The 19,576-nt window shown below is 37.3% G+C and overlaps 1 protein-coding gene across 1 annotated transcript in view; it reads right to left on the bottom strand.

Annotated features, from left to right (window-relative positions):
• The window catches only part of LOC136834417 (uncharacterized), a 442,334-nt gene that overhangs the window by 264,264 nt on the left and 158,494 nt on the right, over positions 1-19,576 (bottom strand). The window contains exon 3 of the mRNA XM_067096993.1: positions 8,120-8,155. The gene's annotated coding sequence lies outside the window, so the exon portion shown is untranslated. The remainder of the gene's footprint in view (positions 1-8,119; positions 8,156-19,576) is intronic.

Consider the following 19,576-nt stretch of genomic DNA (forward strand, 5'->3'; position numbering starts at 1 on the left):
CTTTGACGCCAGTGGTGTCTTGCCCCCCACAGTATTCTTTCCAGATAGTAAGTCATATGTATACTGAAATGAGGTATGATAAACCTGTAGAGTTTATTTGGTTACTAAGTTTATGGACAGAACCAGCCTTGTTTAAGGGAAGGCCTTCCCTACCCCACCCCCTTTGGTGCCCTTTGGTGCTAGTGATGTCTTACGAATTAGTTGAAATTCCTCAATGTGTTTCAGAGTTATGCTGGAACATACACAAGCACACACACACACAAACATACATACATACATTCATTTCTATATATATAGATTACTAGCTGACCAACCCAGCGGTGCCCGGGGAAACTCTAATGACAACCGATATACTCTCTCTCCCTACATACCTCTCCCTTATTCTTTCCCTCCTTCTCGCCCCTAACACACCCTCTACTCTCTCTCACTTCCTCTCCCTCTCACTCTCTCTCAGTCCCTCCCCACCCCCCTCTCTCTCTCTCGAACCCTCCCTCACTCTTTCCCTCTTTCTTCTCCTTAACACTCCCTCTACTCTCTCTGACATTTCCTCTCCCTCTGTCACCCCCTTCCCATCCCCCACCTCCTTTGGTGCCAGTGATGTCTTACCCGCCCACCACCACATTATTCTTTTCACCCACACCACATTATTCTTTTCAGACAGTAGGTCATAAGTACACTATACTGAAATGAGGTATGATAAACCCGTAAAATTTATTTAGCTACGAAGTCTACGGGCAGAACCAGCCCAGTTTCAGGGAAGGCCTCTAACCCCACCATCTTTGGTGCCTTTGGCACAGGTGACGTCTTACCCCTACACTATTCTTTTCCAGATGGTAAGTCATATGTATACCAAGTTTGGTTGAAATTGCTCAGTGCGTTTCACAGTTATGCTGGAACATCCACACACACATATATACATCCATTTCTATATATAAAGATATATATAAACATATATATATGTGTATATATATATATGTATATATTATGTATATATATATATATATATATATATATATATATATATCTATATATATATATATATATATATATATATATATATATATATATATAAATATATATATATATATATATATATATATATATATATATATATGATATATATATATATCAATATATATATATATATATATATATATATTATACATATATATATATATTATATATGAGAGAGAGATTCAAGAATATCATGTCCATTATCTCAATATCCACATATCGATAGGTTTTCCAGTATTTCAACATTTAATATATAATTCACTTTAGATGATCACAACTCTTGAACTGAAATCTCTCCAAAATGTGAATAAGAGTCTTCCACTGGTTTTATAATAACAACCTCAAGTCAATCTAAGAATAAAATCCTAAAAGAAATTCTATGAGAAATCAAGGTCCCAAGCCACTCTTGAAATGACGCCCTTAAGTCTAGTCTTACCTGGAAGGTAAAAGGGGCCTTTCGCCAATCTCGAAAAGAGAACTTCCTACCAAAATTCAAAGGGACGTATACATCACCTGTCGAAACTAAAAGAACCTGTCTCCTTACCAGTCTTTAAACTTCTTTTATACTTCCCATTTAAATTGTACCATTATGGAAACTGTAACTCAGAATATTACTAAGTTTCTACTATGAAAATACATAATCAAATCAGATGGTTCTAAACATAAGCAGGCACTGAAGGGATACAAGACAATATATAGCAAACCACGATTCAGAGAAAAGAGAAAGATGTGCATTTTATTACGTTTTCGTCATTTAACATAAGGCTATCATTCGCTTGAAGGGTAATTCAAGAAAATGGAAACCTCTTATACATTATACGCGAGTTCTTGGGTAAAATGGAAAAGAAAAATAAGCATTAAACAACTCTTCTTGTTGCCATTATCATCTAGAGAAAACCAAACTCGCAGAAGACCTTACCCCACAAAAACGATTATCAGATAATATAATTACTTTTACAAAAAACGCGTAAAAAACGAGAACGAGTGGCTTCGTTAATATCAAAGAACACTCTTTTATCCTCAACCCAAATCTGATTATTATTATTATTATTATTATTATTATTATTATTATTATTATTATTGGAGAAGCAAATCCACAGTTATGTATATGTGCATATATTTAAAGATAAATCAATATAGATAGCTTTCGGGAACTTGTTCGGTTTCCCTTTTCAATCTCACATTTCTTCAAACAGCTATTCAACAGCCAGACATAACCGAGCCCTGTTGGAGACTCCTGAAGCTCATTCTATTATCATTATTATTGTTATTATTTTAAAGGCTATTGACTTTACTGCCAAGCTCAAGTAGAGTACTGTGACCATTATGCGAGGAAGAAAAGCAGAGGAAATGGAAAACAATAGAACCACATGCAAAGTAAAAAATAATTATGAAAAGATAAAAATTATTTCATGGCATGCAAAGCATTCCAAATAAATTGTTAAATAATGAGTAAGACACTCCAAGGCAGCACTGCAACCTCTTAGACATGGATGCATCGTTATTCCTAATACTGACCGGAAGCGGAATCCAAATTATCACAGTGAAGGAAACGAGAGATCTGTTACTCGGATATCTACCCTAAAATAAAAGGAGGCTTCAGATAATTTGGAAGAAAAAGGAAATAAAAGCTAGCAGACACGCGAAAGGGACACGATGGGAGAGGAATAAGTGGGTCTGGAGGGGGTCTGGAAGGGGCCTGGAATGGTTCCATAGGGGGAAGGGCGGCTAATACCTCACGTGGTGGCGTGCTTAAAGAATATGTGATTTATGGCGTCTTGTGTAACACCACGAAGGGACGCTGAGTGAGAAAATTCCGGAGCATTCGTTTTGCAGGTCATTAAAGAAACTTGTAGCTGTAGTTACAGCGCGGGATGAGGAGGGCTATTATGCTTGTAATTGCCTGGGCCAGACCGCCAGCCAGCACTTTGGCTAAATGAGAAAGGCTGCTGCGTGTGTACTTATGGGTGTGCGTGTGTCTGTCTGTCTGTCTGTCTGTCTGGTCATCCGAAGTCGAATGGAGAGGAGGGTTGGGCCGCGGAGGTGGGGGGGTGTGGGTGGCGGTTGAGGGAGGTGGGATTTCTCGCCAGCAAATAATCACAATCTATATGCAAATGGAGGTAAACGAGATGGCTTTGGCTAAGAGACAGTCCGACAGCCAGATAACTATGATGATGATGATGACGATTGCCAATGGAAGTGTTATTGTATCTCTTCTTATGGTAGTAAGGGACCGGGAGTGGTATGAGATGGGATTAACAAATGAGAGAGAGAGAGAGAGAGAGAGAGAGAGAGAGAGAGAGAGAGAGAGAGAGAGAATATCTTCGTAAATATTAGTTTTAATTCCTTTTATTACTGGGGCAATAAAATTTCTTATTCGAGACCCATGAAAGCAGTAAATAATAATTAATGAACCAATTCCATTAATAAATGCCAAATATTACAAATACGATTATTACAGTGCTTATACAACGGAGGATGTGCGTAAGCACAATTACAGAAATATCTTTGTAAATATACATATGAATCCACATACGCCGTGAAAGAAATGTCTAGGACGTGCATACGTATGCTCATAAATATTTAAGAACTGCATACCATAATTTGAAATAATCCAATAACTGAAATAAGAGAAAAACAAAATGATAAAAGACTGAGAGTGAGTTGGCCACGCTGACCTCGGCTAGAGCTATTATAGTAAAACCCCTTCACTTAACCACAAGTCTCCAGAACAATAATATCTGAACTAGCTAACTTAAAAACAAATTTCCCTCTCCTCGCCTACTGCTTTTAGCTTAATCGTTGCTCCTAACGTGTAAGTGTTTAAAACCTGGCTTTGGTATGTACAAGAGACATGTTTTCATTAAGATTCCAATCTTCACTGGTGAGAAAATTGAGCTCCTCTCTCTCTCTCTCTCTCTCTCTCTCTCTCTCTCTCTCTCTCTCACAAGAGCCAACAGCGTTGGTAATCTTGATTGTTTCCTACTTGATCTCGGAAGAACCATGTTACTCTTGATTTTACACACAAATCGTCTGGTTAATTATTCTTTATTTCTGTGCCACTACTATCGCTACTGCAAAAGCAACCACTCCTACTATAATAATAATAATAATAATAATAATAATAATAATAATAATAATAATAATAATAATAATAATTTTTCACCAGTAAATCAATTCCTCTAAAAGGAGGCGGAGAGAGAGAGAGAGAGAGAGAGAGAGAGAGAGAGAGAGAGAGAGAGAGAGAGAGAGAGAGAGAAGAAATAAAAAGGACCGGTCACTGGTCACTGCTACGTTCCCTCTTCAGGTGGCAGTACAAAGATTGATTCCTCGGTGTAGAAAGGCATAGCATTTGTCACTTAAAAATACTGTACAATAAAACACCTTTCATCACCACGTCGACTGCATTTTTTCCCTAGTAATTCTCAGCTACTAACCTCTTCCCGTTCCCTCTTTTCACCCATTCACCCTGCTTAAAAAATAAACTTTTCGGAGAACAAATACAGATAACCTTCTCACTCAGGGTTTACGTTTTGTCAAAGGGTCTCATTTCTCTATATATTTTGATCCTCCTTTCAATACTCCTTACATGTATTGAGCGAGCGGCATACTTCATTTTTTCCCTTTTTCTCTCTCTCATATACAAAGCAACATAAGTGATTAACGCCAGTTGCATTTAACAACTATACTTCATTTCCAGAAGATAAGTGTTGGTTCATTATCTCCGTGATTGAAATTTTAGCCTCTATAGATAAAGAAATGCTTCCTCTTTTTAATATCTCTTTTTGGGGACTTCCATTATCTACAGTGCCACACCTACCCCATTATTTCCCTTTTCTCTAATCCGTATAATTTACTCCGCATTATTATTTTGAGCCACTTCCACTTTCTAAACATCGGCTTCTACATAAACGGCTAAATTTCTAACCTTCACGTATAATTTTCTCTTTTAGCAAATACACTCACTCTCTCGCGCCAGTTTCTGCAACTTTTGTTGGTTATTACCAGCCAATGGTTTTATTGTCTGAAAACAAGAGAAACACCACATTCTATTTACAGCCCTCATTTCAGTCACAAAAATTTCCAGTTACATCAATCCAGCCACTAATACCTGTCATAATTCTTCAAACAGCTATTCAACAGCCAGACATAACCGAGCCCTGTTGGAGACTCCTGAAACTCATTCTATTTTCATTCAATAAATAGGGAACTCACCTTTCTCTTACCTTCCTTTAGGTTTATAACACCATTAAAGAACTCGGACTGCAGACTAATACACAAGGTCATTTTGTGACTCACAAAAGACAGAAAAAATCCTCGCATAATTTTTCGGTACCTTATAGTGAAAAGCAAAATGTCAATGGCATCAAATGTAAAGGCTCCTTAAAGGAGACATTTATTCATCTAAGGGATCTAACATCCATAATTAGGAGCTCTCTTATCGTTGGGAAAAGTTTATTAATGGATTCGATCAATGACATTTTCCAAGCCAGTAATTAGCACCGCTTGCTACATCTATGGATATTGTCGATTAAACAACCACAACAACAACAACAACAATAATAATAATAATGATAATAATAATAATAATAATAATAATAATAATAATAATGAAGTTCACCATACTTACACGTCTTTCAATACATTTACAGGTAGAGCAGCACAACGATCAGCAAATGAAAATTCTGAAATTTTTCGTGGCAAAGCCAGACATGTATACGTAAGAACAAACAGACTGAAAACATGCAATTATGTCGGCGCCTGCTGTACCTTCAATAACAAAAGGTAAGGGGTGGGAGTTCAGGGGGACTGGGGGGTAGACTGAAGGAGGGAGTATGGGAGGGGGACAGTAGAGGGCAAATAACCATTCAACAACATTCTCCCCCAACACTCCGATACACCATTTCCCCAAGAGGAGTGGAGTGGGGAGAGATGAGGGAAGGGAGAAGGGGCGGGCGAGGGGATGAGCGGGGGGAAAATAACCATACAACACCCTTCCCCATTCCCCCCATCCCCCTCATATCCCTCATGGCGGTTAATGAATAAAAGTTAATGACTGATCTCCTGCCAATTTTTCATATCATGGCTTTAAAAAAAAGCAACAAAAATGCATTTTTAAAGGTTATATATTAAGTTTCGTTTTGCCGTTCCAGTAAAGTTACTGTTCATATTTTCGACCAAAATTGTCATGTATCTATATTGACGTCCCATTCTATTGACGTGGAGGGTGGAGGGAGGGGAGGGCGGTCGGGAAGCCCATCTCATGGGGACTCCCATATACATATAAAAGTCATTTCTGCGTTTTTCGAAAAACTTGCTGGTGCGTGCATTATTGTTTAGGGTGATATCTATCAAAAAGGGATATTTTACAAATCGGAAAGAAAGATACGAACGCACACCGGTGTAATACACGTTACTCAGGAAGAGATATTCATACTGTATTCTTGTTACACACACACACACACACACATATACACATATATATATATATATATATATATATATATATATATATATATGTGTGTGTGTGTGTGTGTGTGTGTGTGTGTATCATGATTACTAGATTAACCACTTGTTTTCCTGACTTTCCTGTCCTGATGCGTTCGCTTAATTCAGAACCCGATATTTTTTTCTCAAATGAAAATTAAAATGAAAATTCTAATATAGAACGCCTAGTTTCCATCTCACGCCTACGATAATCGAATTCCAACACTAAACCATTCGGTCACCGAAAAGCTTGTTTCGGCTAAATATGTAAGGCGGTTACAGTAAAAGTCCTGATTTCGACAAGTATAAACAGTCTGAGGTGATATAAAAACTTACTCCGCTTCCTGTAACCATACGATCTGAAGCCAGCAGCTTAGGATGATGGAGACATGAAACACAGCATAAGTACTGGGAACTTACGGGTCATTCAAAGCTGTTTGATAAAAGGTTGCTAAGTTTCAAAGCCCTCCTTCAACCACGGTTAACTCACTATAGTTAAATGACTCTAAACATATAATTCACCGCTGTGGTCTACACACTCATTACATGAACTGCTACAGTTAGTGGTAGGACTAAACACAAACAGGGAAGCAAATTAATCATGAAACAAAAGGTCTGAGAAAATAAAATAAAGTAAATATTTTCATTTAAGAACGATGCATATAAAGAACAATCACGTTCTGGCGATGCAAGATAAAAGACGACTCTTCTTGCGTAGTTTTTCGAAATAAAAAATCTGCAAAGTTATAATAATATGCTTCGAAAACCACACATTATGCCTAATGGCAATCCAATCTTGGATATGGAAAAAGTAAGAAAGTGGAAGTTGTAATACAACCTTGACCCAGGTATTTTGCGTTTAGTGCCTTCATTACCACAAAACCAATTACTCTATATGTAACCGGATGAAAATTTACGTGAATATTACAGTGGCATAGGTTATTTTCGTTTAAATTTCGATTCAGCTTTTTAAAAAAATCACAAAAAATTATTAGAAAGAAAACTTACTTAAGAAACAAAAACAAAAAAGCATTTATTTTACACTAACTCCTCAACATAATAAGAGACACGAAATTAACGTCAGACAGATACCCACGTTGAAGTCTTTGAAACGTGCATAAAAAAAAAAACTTTATGAAAGGAAGCGTTGTAGTCTTATGCCACAGTTCGCGCTCAATTCGCAGATCTGGATTATCGGTGAAAAGCAACACGGCGATGGGCAGGTTAGATTTAATTTTTATTTCAATCACTTCTCCGTCTTCATTTGGAAAAACACGCAGCAGCTCAAAACCGATATGAGACAGGATGGTCTTTCTCGGCCACGTTTCCTGACATCTTTCAGCATATTGCTGCTAAAAATGGCACCAAGTAGCTAATATTCTCATGAAAATTAAAGGCGTGCTGGTCAGTGGCCACTGCCTTGATATACAGTATGTATATGACAACAAATACTGGTTAGTTGGCCCAAGCTGGCGTCAAGTATTGCAAAATGACATAACGCGCACACTGTGATACCCTCTTTATTGGGCAAAATCCAGTTTTTAAAAAATTCTGCATCAGAATATCTAAACCGTCACCTCGACCTATATTATACAGCATTCAGTTTTTGTTCACTTACCTGTATCAATTACTCCTGGTCCTGTGATCCTGAAACCTGAAAAAGTCGAATATTAATGAAAAAAGTATCGAAAATTTATAAAATGTAAGGGTAAGTTAAATAATGTGCGGAATTACCGCAATGAAGTCATAAACTCTAAGGGTAAAGTGCACATTGTTTCACTTACAGGACACCTAAGCTTATTATAAATGTCGAATTACGTTATTTAATGACGTATGGGTAATCCATCACTACAATAAAACATCCCTTTTGATCACACTGGTTTTCTTAAAGCATGGCAAAGGAAGATCAATGTGAGAAATATGTGTAGAAAATATGAATATTCGTGAATCATGTTGATCAATGAAACAAGTAAAATTAAGGTATGCCTGTGGGAAATAGCTACAACACCAAACCTATTCATATACCAGTCAAACAAAAAATTAAAGAGAATAAAGTAGAAAAATTAGAACGATAAAAAAACAAATTGCACAACTACCAGAAAATTTCACAGCAGTAATTGCATAGCTTTCCTACACTCTTTGGGAAGAACATCGCACCTTCCGAAAGATGAAACACTTGTTTTTACAGGTCTCACTGTGATTGCTGTCTCTTGTAAAAATTCCTAAGTTCTCTTGCGAATTTCACTTTAGAACGAAGCTGCTAGACCGATGGATTAGTATTAAGCGACTGCTTTCCATCCCATAAGATCTTAGGTGTCAATCGTGTCCTTTGAGGCTAACTCTTATTCTATTCCTATTTTCCCTTCATTTCTTAGTCGTGCTCTGGCCTGGACTAGATAAGGACATTACACTCCCCGTTAATATTTCTGGTCATGAATTACCACCATAGGGCAGACAAAATACTGCATTCAAAGACAACAGCGTATTTTTGAGTCTGTTCTACTTCGTTGAATGAATGGAAAGGCAAATGAGATTACATTTACAAAGGAAAATGAGATATTCATATATATATATATATATATATATATATATATATATATATATATATATATATATATATATATTATAAAAATATTTCAAATAAATGTATGCACAGGTAAGAATTCATCTAACAAATTATCCACACACACGCACAATATATATATATATATATATATATATATATATATATATATATATATATATATATATATATATATATATATATGTATGTATTATATATATAGTATATACAGTATATAAATACTCATAAATGTGTAGATATATAAATATATACATATTATATAAAGCTGAAAAATGGAAATATCAGTAATTAATGGGATTACGAATGTGATGTTTATGAAACGGCTATATAAAAAGTCTGAAAATCCAGCGAAATGTCTGTATGCGGCACGCATATCTGCTAAAGAGAAAGCTTATCACCCATTTTATGTAGAGGATGTTGAGGATGTACGGTACAGAAGGTAAACATTGAAAGAGTTAGTGAGTTTTTATGATGGCAGGTGATGCACGAGAAAGACTGGTTAGAAGTAATACTGAGGTTGGGATGAGGGTGCGTTATGTTACTTGTCAGTTTGATATACTCAGAGGCGGAGTGATTCGAAAGTCAGACCTAAGACAATAGATGTAGGGACAAAGTTGACATAAGAAAGGTTTTGAATGGAGTGGAACGGTTGATACACTACTGACTGGGGATAATGGAAGGAAATTGAAAATTAATGAAAGAAATTGAAAGTGTTTGCAAGGCAAGTATGTTAGGAGCAAATGTGACCAGTAGTAAGCTTAAGAGGGTAATGGAAACCAAGAAGATGGAACAGAGAATGTTACAGGAGGCGGCGAGAGAATGGAAGCAGTAGATGCTTAAAAATATTTTGGAGTAAAGATTTCGGATGATGGTAGGATGGCAGAAGAAGTCACAAACTAGGCAGAGCACGAAAGGTAGCAGAATGTTTGCAAAAGATCAGGAGGAAATTTGGAGTATCAGCGGAAGCCAAGGTTGGAAAGCATGAACTGATTGTTGAACCAACCATCCTCTATGGACAGGGATTGTGAATACTGAATGGGAATGAAAGAAAGAAAATCAAAGCTATGTAAAATGGTCGCCATGACCCTGCAAATGAGATGAATTTCCAATTTAGATTAAAAAGTGGTTGCTAGAAAAGGAAATGAAAGTGGTGAGTGAAAATAGTAATGTCACCGCAAGGCATGAAATATCCTTTAAATGTAAAGGGGAAATGAGCAAAACGTATCAAAGGGAGCTGGCATTAGCCATAATGTTTAGCTACCATGGTATTTAAGAGCTTTGATTTAGATTTAGAAAAAAGATGTGGAAGAAAAACTCTTCAATCTATTAGAAATGAAAAACATGGCCAGGAAGTAACTGAAAACAGGCTCTGGGTATATCGGTGGATATTTTATAAGAACATTTTGCAATGAAATAACCTAATTTAAGAAAACATGAATGAAACAGGATCTCAGAAGACTATTATTATTATCATTATTAGTATTATTATTATTGGAAATAATGTATTAATAGGGGAGAATCGTATCACTTCAAGTCAGTTTTTTTCTCGATTAGTTGTGATAAGGGAAACTTTTTATGAAGTCCATGGTGAAGCACTGACAATGGAAAAATAGTTTCTAGAAACCGCGTTCTTAATAAATCTCTCGGGTGTAAATGTTCCCGATGACGTAACAGTTTTTATTTTGTTTTTTGCTAAGAATCTTTATATTTGCGGATAGTTTGATAGTTTAATAAAGAATAATAAACAGCAAGGTAAAAAATGTATAGGAGCAAGTAGAAAAATTGTCACTTACAAGTGAATAAACTATTGTTTCAAATGGCAATAGGCAATATGGTTTTAAAAACCACCTGCAACTTCCCGGTTTCCATAAAATCCATCTCTAAATGGCGTTAGAAATTTTATTTCAATTATCAGTCGTCTCACTGAGACCTTAGAGAGAGAGAGAGAGAGAGAGAGAGAGAGAGAGAGAGAGAGAGAGAGAGAGAGAGAATGGAAAAACAAAGGCACCGGGCAGTACCAAGATTCAGGGCAAACGAGGGATCCATGACATCACGTGTACTGCAGGCTTAATTTGGGAGAAGTAATCGGTGACCTAACTTTATTATAGGGCGTGGGCTCGAATTCCACCAGGGAAGGAATAGCTATTTTTCTTTATCTTGAATATACCCTCTTGAAAATGCAGTCAGTTCTTTTATCATTAAAATGCTTTTCAAAATATATGAAAAGAGGGTTTGAAAATCATGCAAAAAAAACTTGGTCATAAAATATTAGCGGTAACAAAATAAACAAGTAAAAAATGCGCCGAAATTTCTTCGGCGAAATCTAGTTTTCTGTATAGCGTATAATTAAGGCCGCCGAAAATAGATATATCTTTTGGTGGTCTCAATATAATGCTGGATGAGCCGCGGCCCATGAAACTTTAACCTTGGCCCGGTGGTGGCCTGTCCTATAGCGTTGCCAGACGTACGATTATGGCTGACTTTAACCTTAAATAAAATAAACACTACAGAGGCTAGAGGGCTGCAATTTGTTATGTTTGATGATTGGAGGGTGGATGATCAGCATACCAATTTGCAGCCCTCTAGCCTCAGTAGTTTTTAAGATCTGAGGGCAGACAGAAAAAGCGCGGACTGACAAAGCCTGCACAATATTTTCTTTTACAGAAAACTAAAAAAAGAGAGGAACAAATGATATAACAAAAGAACATATATTGCAATACAATCAATTAAAACCACCCTGTCGTAACAAATATGAGATAGGCCTCACATATTAAGAAGAATAAAACAGTAGATTAAATTGAAACCACCAAGTTTTAAATACTGGATAAAGGTGAAAAAATAGAAACGTTTAAATATAAGAATAGAGTCGAGTTGTACCTAGAGAGGAAAGTAAACCGAAAAAGAACCGTTATAAAGAAATAAAAGGAAAAGGAGAAAATATGAAGGGCACCGACGACAGCCACGCCTCCTAAATACTGCAACTTTTATCCCCCGACACCTGTCCGCCCGGAGCCCTAATGGCTACGGTATTTGACACCTAATCTTACCTGTTAATGAAACGGACTAATGGATTGCCGTGTCAGAAACATTAATGGATTTGCTTCAGTCCCTGACATTAAAAAGACAAGAAGACTTGACATATGCAACAGTCAGCTACTTTCACACTTGCGGAGATGTGGCTGGCGTCTAGTTTTTCATTTCCTTCTTTTTCACTCGTGTTGAAAAGAATATTCTTCTCATTTTTTAATCCCTTGCTTGACAGCAAGAAAAACAACAACAACAATGATAATTATAACTAACTGCTCACTTACATAAAAACCATTTTCGACGACAGAAACAATTATAATTATGCCACTTTTCCTGCTAATAACAAAAATTTTGAACGTTTCAAAGATTCTAAATATGATATATATGAATACCGAAAGAGATATGTGTTTGGAACAGTGGCTAAATTTTAAACTTTATCACGTACTCAATATTTACGTCGTAATGTAAGTTCTTACAAAAACTAAGTTGGCCTAATCGTGTATCAATTCATTTTTATTTCATCTCAAAAGATTGGAATAATTGTTTTATACCCACGCAAAAACCAACGAAGTTTATAGTCAAACCTTTGAATTATCACAATTTACAGTTAATAAACTATAAATAACAAGAATAAGCATTTAATCATATTTTTATTTTTACTAATTAGGAATTAAGTAATAATTAGCTTTATTTCTCTTACTTATATGTCAGGAATAATACGATGGGCAAATGAATATCATGTCCTTTAAATAATAATAATAATAAGCCACTCTGCCGTGGCAGAATGGTTTAGCTCATCGATGGACTGGTTAAGCAACATTGGGGCTGGTCAGTCGTTGGATGGGTTACCGCTCTCCTCGGCGTTGATTCCTTGGGAAAGGATCTTTACCATAACTTCCTCAGTCTACTCAGCTGTAAATGAGTACCTATTCCCGGTGGGGTAGGGTCCAGCTATGGGTTAAATAGCAAACCTCAGCAATGATGGCAAGAAATGAAAGAATAAACGACAACGACGTAAATGGGACCTCTGGCAACAGAGGAGCTTCGTCCAGCAGCCAGGTATACAACCCAATCGACGGGGAGGACTGTCAGGTACTTGGAGGTCGTCATCCAGCAAATGACCACCACAACGACAGTAACCAGCAACCAGAGACTGGAGCTACAGAGGCAAACCAGAAGAAGAAATGGACAAGAAAGGAAAATAGGGAAATATGGAGATGCTACATCAGAAGCAACCCGACAGAAAGAGGATACAGAAGAAGACTGGTCAGCATCTGGAATGAGATAAATAACACCCCTCAAACAGAACAGAGGCTGGCAGACCAAGTAAGGAACATAAAGGAAAAGAACTGGCTCTCCACAACAGAAAGAGAGGAACTGGAATGAGGAATAACACCCAGCAACGAAGGACAAGAAGACGAACTAAGAGACGATGCCACAGAAAACGACAGCAATGATGGGTTACCAAACAACGACACACGAGGAAACACCGAATGGTGGGAAAAGATCAGACAATGGAAGGAGCCAGATACAGAAAGAACAAAAATCCCCTCCATAAAAGCCTACAACACAAAGAAACTAAGGGAAAAAACAAGTGAAGTTAATGAAATAATGAGACTAATCCACACCACAAGTATCACAGAAACAAATAATCTGGCATACGCAGGAGCAAGACTCGTTGGGTTGGTTGTGATGGTGGTGTTGGTGTTTGTATCCCCATGAGTGATGGTGGTGCTGGTGTTTGTATCCCCATGAGTTCTATCATGGGGATACAAACACCAACACCAATATCACAACCAACCCAACAGAAACCAAAACAGCAACCGCCCTGGAAAAGGCGACTGGAAAAACAAATCATGGCGATGAGATCTGACTTGAGTAAATTGAAAGAGATGGCAGAAAAGAGGCTAAGAAGCAAGAAAACAAGAGAGGAACAGAATGAGAAATACAAAGTACAGGAGAAGGACTAAACAACAAAGAAGATATAAAACAGAGATCCAACGGTATATGAACAGGAATAAAGGATACCAACAGAACAAACTCTTCGCAACTAACCAGAAAAGACTATACAGCCAACCAAGAGGGGAAGACAACCACCAGGAAATTCCTGAAGCTGAACCAGGTAAGAGACTCTGGGAAAACATATGGAGCAATCCGGTATCACACAACAAACATGCAACATGGCTCCAGGAAATCAAGGCAGAAGAAATGGGGAGAATAAAACAAAGATTCACCGAGATCACGACAGACACAGTCAGACACCAACTAAAGAAAATGTCCAACTGGAAAGCCCCAGGTCACGATGAAGTCCATGGACACTGGCTCAAAAACTTCAAGACCCTACACCCATGAATAGCTGAACAACTCCAGCATTGTATCACAAACCACCATGCGCCCAAATGGATGACCACAGGGAGAACATCCTTAGTACAGAAAGACAAGAACAAGAGAAATTTAGCAAATAACTACAGAAAGGCTGCAGAAGGAAGTGTAGGGGCACAAAAGACCAGCTCCTAATAGACAAACTGGTAATGAAGAATAGTAAGTGAAGGAAAACCAGCCTAAGCATGGCATGGATTGACTACAAGAAAGCCTTCGACATGATACCGCACACGTGAATAATAGAATCCCTGAAAATATATGCGGCGGAGGAAAACACCATTAACTTCCTTAAAAATACAATGCGCAGCTGGAATACAGTACTTACAAGCTCTAGGATAAGACTAGCAGAGGTTAACATCAGGAGAGGGATCTTTCAAGGCGACTCACTGTCCCCACTACTCTTCATAGTAGCCATGATTCCCATGACAAAAGTACTGCAGAAGATGGAAGCTGGGTACCAACTCAAGAAAGGAGGAAACAGAATTAAACATCCGATGTTCATGGACGACATCAAGCTGTATGGTAAGAGCATCGAGGAAATAGACACCCTAATGCAGACTATAAGGATTGTATCTGGGGACATTAGGATGGGGTTTGGAATAGAAAAATGCGCCTTGGTCAACATACAAAAAGGCAAAGTAACAAGGACTGAAGAGATAAAGCTACCAGACGCGAACAGCATCAAACACATAGATGAGACAGGATACAAATACCTGGGAATAATGCAAGGGGAGGATATAAAACACCATGAGATGAAGGACACGATCAGGAAAGAATATATATGCAGAGAACTGAGGCGATACTCAAGTCAAAACTCAACGACGGAAACCTGGCGAAAGCCATAAACACATGGGCAGTACCAGTAATCAGATAGGAACGCAGAGTGGTGGACCTGAACTCCGCAACACAGACCAGAAACTAGAAAACACATGACAAAACAAAGCACTTCACCCAAAAGCAAATACAGACAGACTATACATAACACGAAAGGAAGGGGGAAGAGGGCTCTAAGCATAGAGACTGCGCCAACATCGAGCAGAGTAGCAATTTCTGAAAACCAGTGAAGACGAGTGGTTAACGAGTGCATGGGAAGAAGGGACTGATAAAAGTAGACGAAGTCCCAGAAATATACAGAGATAGGAGAATGAAAACCAGAACAGAGGAATGGCACAACAAACCAATGCACGGACAGTACATGAGACAGAAAAAGGAACTGGCTAGCGATGAAACATGGCAATGGCTACAGAGGGGAGAAAGCAAAAAGGAAACAGAAGGAATGCTAACAGCGGCACAGGATCAGGTCCTAAGAACCATACATGTCCAAAGAACAATAGATGGAAATAACATCTCACCCATATGCAGGAAGTGCAATATGAAAGACGAGACCATAAACCACATAACAAGCGAATGTCCGGTGATTGGTCAGAACCAGTACAAAAAGAGGCATGATTCAGTAGCAAAAGCCCTCCACTGGAGCCTGTGCATGAAACACCTGCTAGCTTGCAGTAATAAGTGATACGAACACCAACCAGAGGGAGTGATAGAAAACTACCAGGCAAAGATCCTCTGGGAGTAAGGTATCAGAACAGATAGGGTGATACGTGCCAGTAGGCCAGACATGACGTTGATTGACAAAATCAAAAAGAAAGTATCACTCATTGATGTGGCAATACCATGGGACACCAGAGTAGATAAGAAAGAAAGAGAAAAAATTGATAAGTATCAAGACCTTAAAATCGAAATAAGAAGGATATGGAATATCCCAGTGGAAATTGTACCCATAATCATAGGAACACTAGGCACGATCCCAAGATCCCTGAAAAGGAATCTGGAAAAACTAGATGCCGAAGTAGCTCTAGGACTCACGCAGAAAAGTGTGCCACTAAAAACAGCGCACACAGTGAGAAAAGTGATGGACTCCTAAGGAGGCAGGATGCAAACCGGAAACCCACACTGTAAAAAACACCCAGTCGAATAGGATGACTGTGATAGACAAAATAATAATAATAATAATAATAATAATAATAATAATAATAATAATAATAATAATAATAATAAATGAAGCTACCTGTGTAGTAAACCTGAAACTTGGCATATTTTAAACAATCTATTAAAAAAATCAATTTAAATGACAAAAATTTCATGTACTGGTACAGAACTTTAATTTTATTAAATTGCCAGAATAGCTAAAATTTCCACTTTATTGGGAGTTATTTTTTTTTCAATAAAGAAAAAAAGTAATTAACAGCGGGTGCCTACAAATATCGACAGGAAAGCATTCACTTCCACAATAACATTCTGACAGCTGAATCAAGAATCATAAACGGATAAGCGTCCTACTATCTTGATGAATTCATTATCACCAAACATACTTGTGGGGGTCATTTATCAAAAACGTCCCAAGCAAATGACTCTACTCAGGTTATTTTCATTTACATTACCTTTTCTGTTACTCTCCTGTAAAAGCACCGAAAGACACGAGATGTACAAAGTTTAGAGAAGATAATTCTTATTACATTTACAATGACAGAGGACAGTATTTACTGGTGATAATGATGGCTATCATTACCATTTCTAAGGAACTATACAAAGCTATTTCTTAAGCAAAGCACACAAGACACTAAGCTATAAAAGCGAGAGAAGGAGTCACCAATTCTTTTCCAAATAATAATAATAATAATAATAATGTTTCACAATTATATAGTAAATATATTACTATGTAATAAATCAAAGACTTTGAAACAGGAATGGTGTTCCTCATAAAGTGTTAACGTTAAATTTTAACGTTAACACTGATGAGAACATATCTCTTCCTAAAATCTTTTTGATTTACATAGTGCAATAATTTACTATATAATTACTACATTGTTTTTGAACTACGAATCTATTAGCAATAATAATAATACGTAATAATAATAATGCGTAATAATATATGTAATAATAATAATAACACATCTGCAGTACTCTTTATTGACAGATGCCCATCAATCTGACAATCTTTTTTATCCAAAACGCATTTTGGGAACCCCTAAAACCCAATCAAAGCGAGACGGTTAAGGTCCATTAGACATACTAATAACCCGTATTTTTTATATCATTCCCGCTTGAGTAGATATATACCTTGACAGAGATAAACTCTGAAATGCTTATTCCTTTTTTTTTTAGTCTGACGGTTTTACATGCTGAGCTCCATGTATTAAATGCTGGTAATGGTAAAACTTTAGTTGAAATGTAAGATTGACATTGGCTAATTTTAAGTCATAATTATACATCTCTTTATAGTGTTAAATTTTTTGCTGTTATATTTGTGGTAAGATACTTGGAAATTTTGAAATAAAAAAGCGTAATAATAGCGTAATATTCAGGCTTCAAGCTTGCTATTTGTAAATATTAGAGTATAAATGCAGTATAGCACTTGATAGGGTGATTGTTATGTTATAACTAGTGCCTGAAAGGTTGTAAAGGTTTGAACTAAGTTCTTTCTTCTTCCACTTCTAAGGTGACTTTCCACATTTCCATCACGTCAAATTCCGACAACTGCCCTGAATGCGGATGAAGAATTGAGCTATGTATCAGTAATTTCTCAGTGCTTCTGGTGCTTCGACATCAAAGGTCACTGACATATTTTTTAGTAGGTAATGCACAATTTCTTGTTATCGTTTTCAAATTAGTAAGAGCGAGTCATCTAGCTAAGAAGCCTACCGCAAGTGTGGGACGTGGAGCTCCTTCCTTAGGAATTGCCTAGCATTGCGCCATATATGGTCTTTGAGTCCATCCTCCAATAAATAGGAGCTAGTTCACAAACACACACACATATACAGGGTGTAACACGATTTTATGCAAATACTTTAAGAAATGAAGAAAAAGTCATTCTGAGCAGAAAATGTTCTATAAACATACATTTTAAGGCTTCGTTTGTCGGTGAGGCGAATTTTAAAATAACCGTTATCATTAAACGGTCAAATAAGCTGGCGCGAATGGGATGTCGGTTGATGAAAGGCGTTAGGCAATTGGATTGCTAGCCTTTTAATTATGATTTTCTCTTGCAGGTTATTGAAAAATGTAACATTACAGCCCCTTCAACTAGTAAATCACCTGTGAACAGACTTCATGAAATTAATTTTAATGATTAGCTTTACGAATCAAGAAAGTTGTGTAAATGTTGCTTGGCAACATTTATTTGTGATCGTTGACTTCTAGCGCAAACTTTCCTGCCGCCTCGTAACGGAATTGATGAATCAGGAGTCAGGACTAGGCCTACGCCTGTGCTGAATGAGTGATAGTGACAGTAATCATGATAGCAAGGGAACGTAGGTAGGGAAGATATTGCACTTTGAACAATGTCTGCTTTTCACCTCTTTCGATTACTGTATAAGTAGGCTGCCTTTGACAGGAAAGAATGAAGAAAGTGAATTTTCCAAAATGTTCCCGTTCTTTTTAATCTGACAGAGACGAAAGCGTTTTCATATGTGCGTTTTTTTTCCTTTGACTGTTGTGTGATGAATACTTTTGATGGAGAAGGAGAGATTTTTGATAATACATTTTAAATCTTTGATCGGTGTTTAATGAATAGGCCTATCTTTGATGGAGGGGAGATTCCATTAGGCTTGCTTTTCTTTTCTTTATTGGAGTCCAGTGAACAGCATTGACGGAGAGGGAAGTTTCAATGATGCATGCGAGGAATACATTTGATTTGGAGGTATTTTATTCACATCGCCCTAATCGCCGATTTCCTTTTTTGTATGATAGTGAGTTCACAACCATGTAATCTAGAAATGGAACTGTTGCAAAACCCATAAATAAACATCTTATCTGCATATTCCACTTTACTGGAACGGTAAGGCATTGTCGCCAGTTTCTTGCTCTCAAAATGAATCTGGAATTTGACACTTGTAACCCGGACACGCTCAGTTATCTTGGCGGAAAAGCAAGACCGTTCAGAGTAACACGTGAACTGATCAGCTCCATTCCCCCCGCCTCCATATCCCTGGTTACTCACTCCGACATCCAGTACGCCATCTTACTTGCCCATTTGATGATAACAGTTATTTTAAAAATTCACCTCACCGACAAACAAAGCCT

This window comes from Macrobrachium rosenbergii, chromosome 53 (assembly GCF_040412425.1).
Source record: "Macrobrachium rosenbergii isolate ZJJX-2024 chromosome 53, ASM4041242v1, whole genome shotgun sequence".
In the NCBI taxonomy this organism is placed as follows: domain Eukaryota; kingdom Metazoa; phylum Arthropoda; class Malacostraca; order Decapoda; family Palaemonidae; genus Macrobrachium; species Macrobrachium rosenbergii.